General features: G+C 43.5%; 1 long non-coding RNA gene across 1 annotated transcript; it reads right to left on the bottom strand.

Annotated features, from left to right (window-relative positions):
* Nucleotides 1–528: 528 nt before the first annotated feature.
* On the bottom strand, nucleotides 529–4,336 carry LOC129785654 (uncharacterized). Its single transcript, XR_008749820.1, has 2 exons — nucleotides 4,031–4,336; nucleotides 529–1,369 (listed from the first exon to the last, which is right to left on the bottom strand). It is a non-coding gene; the product is annotated as an uncharacterized LOC129785654 (long non-coding RNA).
* Between the last annotated feature and the right edge of the window lie 2,383 nt (nucleotides 4,337–6,719).

Raw genomic sequence — 6,719 nt, forward strand, 5'->3', positions numbered from 1 at the left:
CTGGGGCTGGCCCTTTCCATGCTGTTGCTAAGCGGATGGCCCAATAGCCGCCGGGGCTCTCTGATCCCCACCCCACGCTGGCCGCCCCGGCTCCAGCCCGCCTGTAGGAAAAGCCTCTCTTCTCCCACTTGCTAATAATAATCATTTAAAAAATAAAAGGGCCAAAGAAGTGCCGAGTTTATGCAAGCAAACCCGACCCAGCTGATGCCAGGAGCGCAGCGCAGAGAGCTGGGGAGCACCAGCCCGTGCCCGGCTCCCGCTGCGCAGCCCGTGGGGCTGGATGGGGCTCAGCGCTGGGCTCCTGTCTGACTCGTTCTGCTCCCACAGCCTCAAGGTATAGGGCAGAAACAGAGCTTCCTCCCCCCCCCCCTTTTTATTTTTTTCTTTTTTAATAACTTTATCAACTCCGGACCCCAGGATGATTTGTGCATTTCATACACTCTCAGTGCTTTTACTCTCGGTTAGAATTTGGATCCTTTCCATTTCTCAGTTAAAACTTCTTTTTTTTTTTCTCTCTCTCTCTCTCTCTCTCTCGCTCTCGCTCTTTTTCGTTTTTTTTTTTTTCTTTCCCCCCAGTTGTTTGTGGTTTTGCATGAAAGGGCATTGTTAACTCCTTCGCCGCCCGTTTGGAATGGGCTGTCTTGGCTCAGCTCTTACAGGCGTTTCTGGAAGAGCAGAATAAAGTGCTGCGTTTCAAAAGTGCAGGCTGAAAAAAAGAAGAGTAGTGATGGAAAAGATTTACATTGAAACTGCTACTGTAGGATAACCCGAGGTAGAAAAGCAGAGCGCCTATTATTTATTTACAAGAGCCCTGACCACTTCTGCCAGGCGCTAAAGGAGGCCTTTCCCAGCTGGAAAGCCTCGGTACGGGGGCGAAACAGGGATGGGTTCGGTAAGAGCCAGGCCACCCCGTGGCCCCACTGGCATCCTGCCCCACACCAGGGTCTGCACAGCACCTGGCCTTCGTGTGCAGCACGGGGAAATTGGGGCTTTGTTACTACCTGACTATAAACCAAGGAAAAGGTGCGCTTTTCCACGGAGGCTGTGTCAAAGGCGGTGTCACGCTTGCCCATGGGTAAACAGGAGGTCCACGACGTCCCAGGGACACACATAAAGCGTGGGAATTGCCGGGCTGGAAGTTGTGAAAAGCGGGGGATTAATTTTCCCTGTTGTCCGTAAAGATGAGAGGCTGGGAAATTGGCATCTGTCATTTAAAAACCTTTTTGCTCTTCATCTCTTCATCACCGGTTGCAGCTGCGGGAAGAGGGTATCGTCTCGCTCCCGTGGGGGGCTGACCCGGGGGCGCGTGCCCACGCGTGCGCTGCTCCAAGAGCTTTCCCAGCTGAAGTCCTTGAGCTTTGAGTGAATGCTAGAAACAGAGATGACTTAAATATTTGGCAGCAGCTAGGCTAAGTTATCTTTTTCCTTTAAAAAAATAACAAGTCATGCAAGTGGGTTTTATTTTATTTATGGGTATTTATTATTTCTTTCTGTAGACGATAAAATAATCTTTTCGGAACCAATAGGAATGTAAATTGAACATTTCATGCTTTAAGTGAATTAAATGACACATTTCTCATTTAAATTCTAAAAGCACATGAAGAAACCCCTTCCTATATTTGCACATCCTGTGGTAATTAGCACATGAATATTTTCCATTTTTAGTCTTTGAAAAAATAGACTTTTATAGTGGTTAAAACAAGTGCATATTTTTCCAGCATCCTGCCCAATATGATTGCTGCTCTTAAATATTTGTATGCACGTTTGTATGTATGTTTGTCGTGCCTGTTAGTTCAGTTTTGTAGAACAAATGGAGAAAATGAAAATATAGATTTTTAACCACAACAAGATTCCCTGCAGACAGGATTTTTTTGTACTGCTGTAGAAATGCAGCAGCTCGGAGGAAGAGCACAGCATGTAATTCTACATACATCACAGCTCTTTTTTATTACTCTTACCACACCAGCTGAATGGAGAATTACAAAAACTATGTCCCTGATTCTGTGAAGATTTTAAAAAGAGGCTTAACTTTCGGCATACAGGTAACTTCAAAGGGAATTAAGTGAAAATAGAAGATGTGAGTGGTTCGTGACAGACGGATGCATTAGAGAGAATGTTCTACACAGAACTCGATCCAGAAGTTCTGGAATTACATTAATTGACCTTGGTGAGCTAAACAAAATCTTACTGGAAATTATGTTCAGAAGTTAAACCCAAGACTTTTACAAAATAAAACCCAGTGTAATGGATATTCCTATCATTGCGTATCCACTGACTTTTCTATAAGCAAAGGGTGAAATGCCGGCACTGTAGAAGGGAGTGGGAGTATTGCCATCAGTTTTACTGATGCCAGAATTTTGCCCATAACACTTACACTTCCTCTGGCTCTGAGGCTTTTTTATTAACTCTGACATCGTTTTCTGCATCTATGCTGTCACATTGCATGGGGTGCAAAAGCATTTTAAAACTGACAATGGACTTGAGCTGTAGAGCACGGCTCGTTGATCAAACCTCAGAATCCATCTCGACAAAGTTTGATGAGATGTTTGATTCGAGGCTACCGTATAGACACATCTCTCTGTGTGTTCAGGATTTTGTTGGCACACCTGTTGTGGCCCGGTTGGGAAATTCTGTGCATGTAGCAAATCCTGGTCTAGTGGGGCAAACTAGGGATTGATTTTGTTTCACCACGTAGGAGCAAGCTGTGTCAACTACTGCACATCACTTTGTGATCATGCGAAAGCCACTCTGACAAAAAGCCACCTCAGCAAGCTGTCATTTTAATGTTTTATCCATTTTCTTTTTGTGTACGTTTGCTCCACATTTCAGTGAAGCCTCACCGCCCCCCCCCCCCCCCCGCCCACCGCCATAGGCTACGAGTCTGCAGCAAAACTCAGTCTCAAACATGTCACATGTAATGAAGCAGGAAAATTCCACCCAAAACATTCTGATCTCTGGCTTTCATACTGAAATCCCCTCCTAGTCAGGAAGAGAAGGGGACAGGCGAGACAGCGGTAGGTGACACCTGCACAGGGGCAACGCAGCCGAGAGCCTTGTCCCAGTGGCTTGCTGCGGGACGTGGGACACCATCCCCATGTGGTGGCTGCCGCAGGAACTCCTCGGTGCCTCGCTACCGCAGCCACGTGTGGGATGTCCATGTCCATTTATCACTCCAAACTCAACTAAACAGCTATATTGTAATACTGCAAATTAGAGACCTTCTAGATCATAATTTTAAAGCACTTAAGCTTGTGTTATCTTTTAGCTCTTTATTCATCTACCTAGTTAAGATTTTGAAGACCTAATCTAGTTCCCATTAAGACAAAGAGGTGCATTCCTTTCTCTGTTAAGTGTTACGCCTCGGTAAGCCAAAACTTTCTGTGTCTGCCTTAGACATTAATATCTTACAGGCATTAACAGCTCAACCTATAGGTTTTTCTCCATCAGTGGGGAAGTTTTATTCTTATCCCCATTTTACAGGATGAAATCTCTTATTCAGTGAAGTATGTGAGCATGTGCCAGTTTCAACAGAGCTGGTGGAATCTTTCCAGGATAGACTGTTTGCCAAAAGTGCAATTTGAAGTGGAAAACTATTCGCAAATTCAGGTTGAATGTAATGAAGAGTTTTGTCAGAAAGAAAATTGGGGGAATTTCTTTTCTCAGAAAGTTTAAATGTTTCATTTCGGTATTTTCAAAATAAGTTATGTCATCTTGTCCTTTCTTAAATCACTTTTCAAAGTTCACCTTTTTGGTTCATTATTATTTTGGAAGTGATATGATAAATAGAATATTAGACTTCTTAGTAACAGGGTGAATTGTCATTGCTTTGAGTTTCATTTTGATGTTTTGAAATGGAGGGGGTTTTTTTCAGCTAGAACTGTTTGTTTAAATTTTGGGTTAAAAAAAATATGAAAACTTCCATGCTAGATCAATCAAAGCAATCCAAGTTGATCCAAAAGGAAAGTCTTGGAGGGGGGGGGCTTTCATGTCTGCTCCACCAACACATTGTGTGTTTCGGGTTCAGACTCACCTGAATCACTTTCCAGTTCGCCGTTCAGCCACCAGACCAAAAGCAACACGTCCGTACAGCTCCGACTCCTCCGACAGCTTAACAGCCCCATTGTTTTCGGTTGACTCCTGTGAAACTACCTGTGCTGGGAGTCAGCCACGTGCCTTTGCGTCTCCCTGAACCCATGCCTAAATAAACCGTAGGGAGTCAAACGGGGTGATGGGCAGAGCCCCGGTGTCCTGCCTGGCCCATTTGGTGCTTTTGGAGTTCAAGACCCTTTTCCTCCTCCAGGTTTGCCAAGCTCTCTACAACACATCTGGCTTAAGAAGGAAGGATGGGGGCTGAAAGGGGAATTGTTTTCTTTGCGGCTTTCAATGCTGATGACCCAAATTGGGGAAGTGTGATAGGTGGGCGCCAGAGGAAGGAAACGCCTGGGTGAATTTGAAACTGAAATCTGCTCTAGAGTTATCAGTGGTTCTTATATTAGCCTAAAATGTTCTTCTCCCTCGTGTGAACATAACTTCCTTTAAATAACTATCCATTAGCTTCCACTAGCTACCAAGAGCTTTCCCATTTTCTGTTAATAGCTCCTTCTAATAATGCAATGTGATAAAATAAAAATTAGTTGGAATAATTTTGCAAAGACAACTTTAACCAATTAGTCTGTTAGGGGAACAGTGGGAGCAACAAAGACATAAATTTAAACATACACCTCTAAACAGCATAATTACCTTTTAATTTTCAAACTGTACAAATGAAAAAAAACCCAACAATTCCAACCAGCCAAGGGAGATGGAAACATGATCCAAAGGATGCTTACTACACACCAAAATATTTTCCACCAAACTAAGTTTTATTAACTTCCCAATGCCATGCGATATGTATCTGCAGCTCACTCATACTGCCTTAATTTGATGCTGTGTGTGACAAGTTGTAGTCTGATCTAGCCTGACACGCCATGGTGTGCACAGTATACATATATCATGATAAGACAGTTGAAAACCAAAGACAAACAGCCCTAAAGAGAGAGTTAAATAGCATGATCCAGCAGGGGCCTGCATCCATCAGAGGGAGAGTATTTGAAGTGGCACACCTTCTACTTGCAAGTAAATAAATACTGATTACATGCTATAGCTGGGAGTGAACAAGGTCATTCAATCCCACGGATGACTTTGTTTCTTTTCCACCCTGTTTATTAGTTACCATTCTTCATAGTGACGTCTTTTTTATCAATGTATAGTGAAAACAGGGTGTCTTGGGTGTGTAAACCCCACTGAAATGGGAAGGGTGGAATTACTTGCTGCCTGCTGGACAAAGAGATGAACCCAGCTGCTGGAACATGATGCTCCATGAGTGAAGGTCTTCTGTTCTTTATTATGTTGTTAAAAGCAGAAATAATTCAACTAGCTTCATTTCTGGCTAACTTCAGGTTCCCCATCTAAGCACACAAAATATTTCTGGGCTATAACTAAAGGAGTTTCATTGTCCAGGATTCCTCTGGTGAAGGGGGTGAGCTCTTCAGTGTTTGCACATTCAGGGAGAAGCTATTGCCAGGCTGAAGCAATGTAAGTTACATTCACATTACTAAAAGCTTTGGTATGAAACAGGTGACTTTTGGTCATTTAGTAAATGAAGGCATTGGTAATTACGACAATGAGCTCCTGTTGAAGGGATCATTCTACAACACCACAACAAAAATACATCTGTTCTGCTCCTTAGGTTTCAGGTGGCACATCTGAGGTGTTCTGGGGTCCAGGGTTTCAGGGCACTACAGGTGATTTCCACACCTAGAAAACTGACACACACTAAGGTAATGGTTTTTATCACCTATATTTGGGCCACAAAAGAACATAAAAATCCAGGTAAACATGGCAGTAATTTGTAATGAGTTCTTCAGCACCTTGTTTTAGAAAGACTCCGGTGGTTTGACCAAGTGAAAGGGCCCTTTGGGCTCAGCATTATGAGGGTCTAGCTAGTCAGCTGAGAATTTTAGCTGTTTATCTTAAATTGTTCTTAAAGCTGTGTCTGTAGTGTTGTACTGCCTTGCTCTGAGTAACTGGGATGATGAACTGGGCATGTGCTGCATCTGGTTAGTGTTTCTACAGGCTGTGCAGGATGATCGTTCATCCGGAAAGGAACACTTTCCACCCTACGTGAGCATCAGTGGAAATGCGCAGAGTGTTCAGCGCTGTTCTCTTTTTATCATAGAAAAGTGACATTCTCTATGGGCCTGCTCCAAAGGCTGATCGTGTCAATGAAAGGACTCCTATTGACTTCAGTGTGACTTGGAGTGGTTCCTAAAAACAGGAACAAAGCAGCAGACTTCATAAATCTTCTGATGTGGTCCTTAAAGCAAGAATTCAGGCCCCATGGGGCAAAGGTTTGTGATTAGAAAGATGATTTGGCCTCTCTTTCTTCCTGAACTGAACCATTCAGGTCTTACTGAAGATTCATTCTTTGACAAAGATCATATGCCAGTCAGCACGGGGGATAGTCAGTCTGCTAAACGCTACATTATGCCTTTTACTTTTCATTATGGTATGAGATTTGATTAAGGCAGTCAATGACCCTGTGCTTAGGAACAGAGGAAAAAAGGCAAGAAAAGCCACTGGAGCCATAGGGCTAAAATATGTTGCTGGGAAGTGAAAAAGTTGAAGGTGCAGAGGAGACAGGAGTTATCGCAGCACTGTTGGCACTGAAGTGGTACTGG

Source organism: Falco peregrinus, chromosome 14 (assembly GCF_023634155.1).
Source record: "Falco peregrinus isolate bFalPer1 chromosome 14, bFalPer1.pri, whole genome shotgun sequence".
Classification (NCBI taxonomy): Eukaryota; Metazoa; Chordata; class Aves; order Falconiformes; family Falconidae; genus Falco; species Falco peregrinus.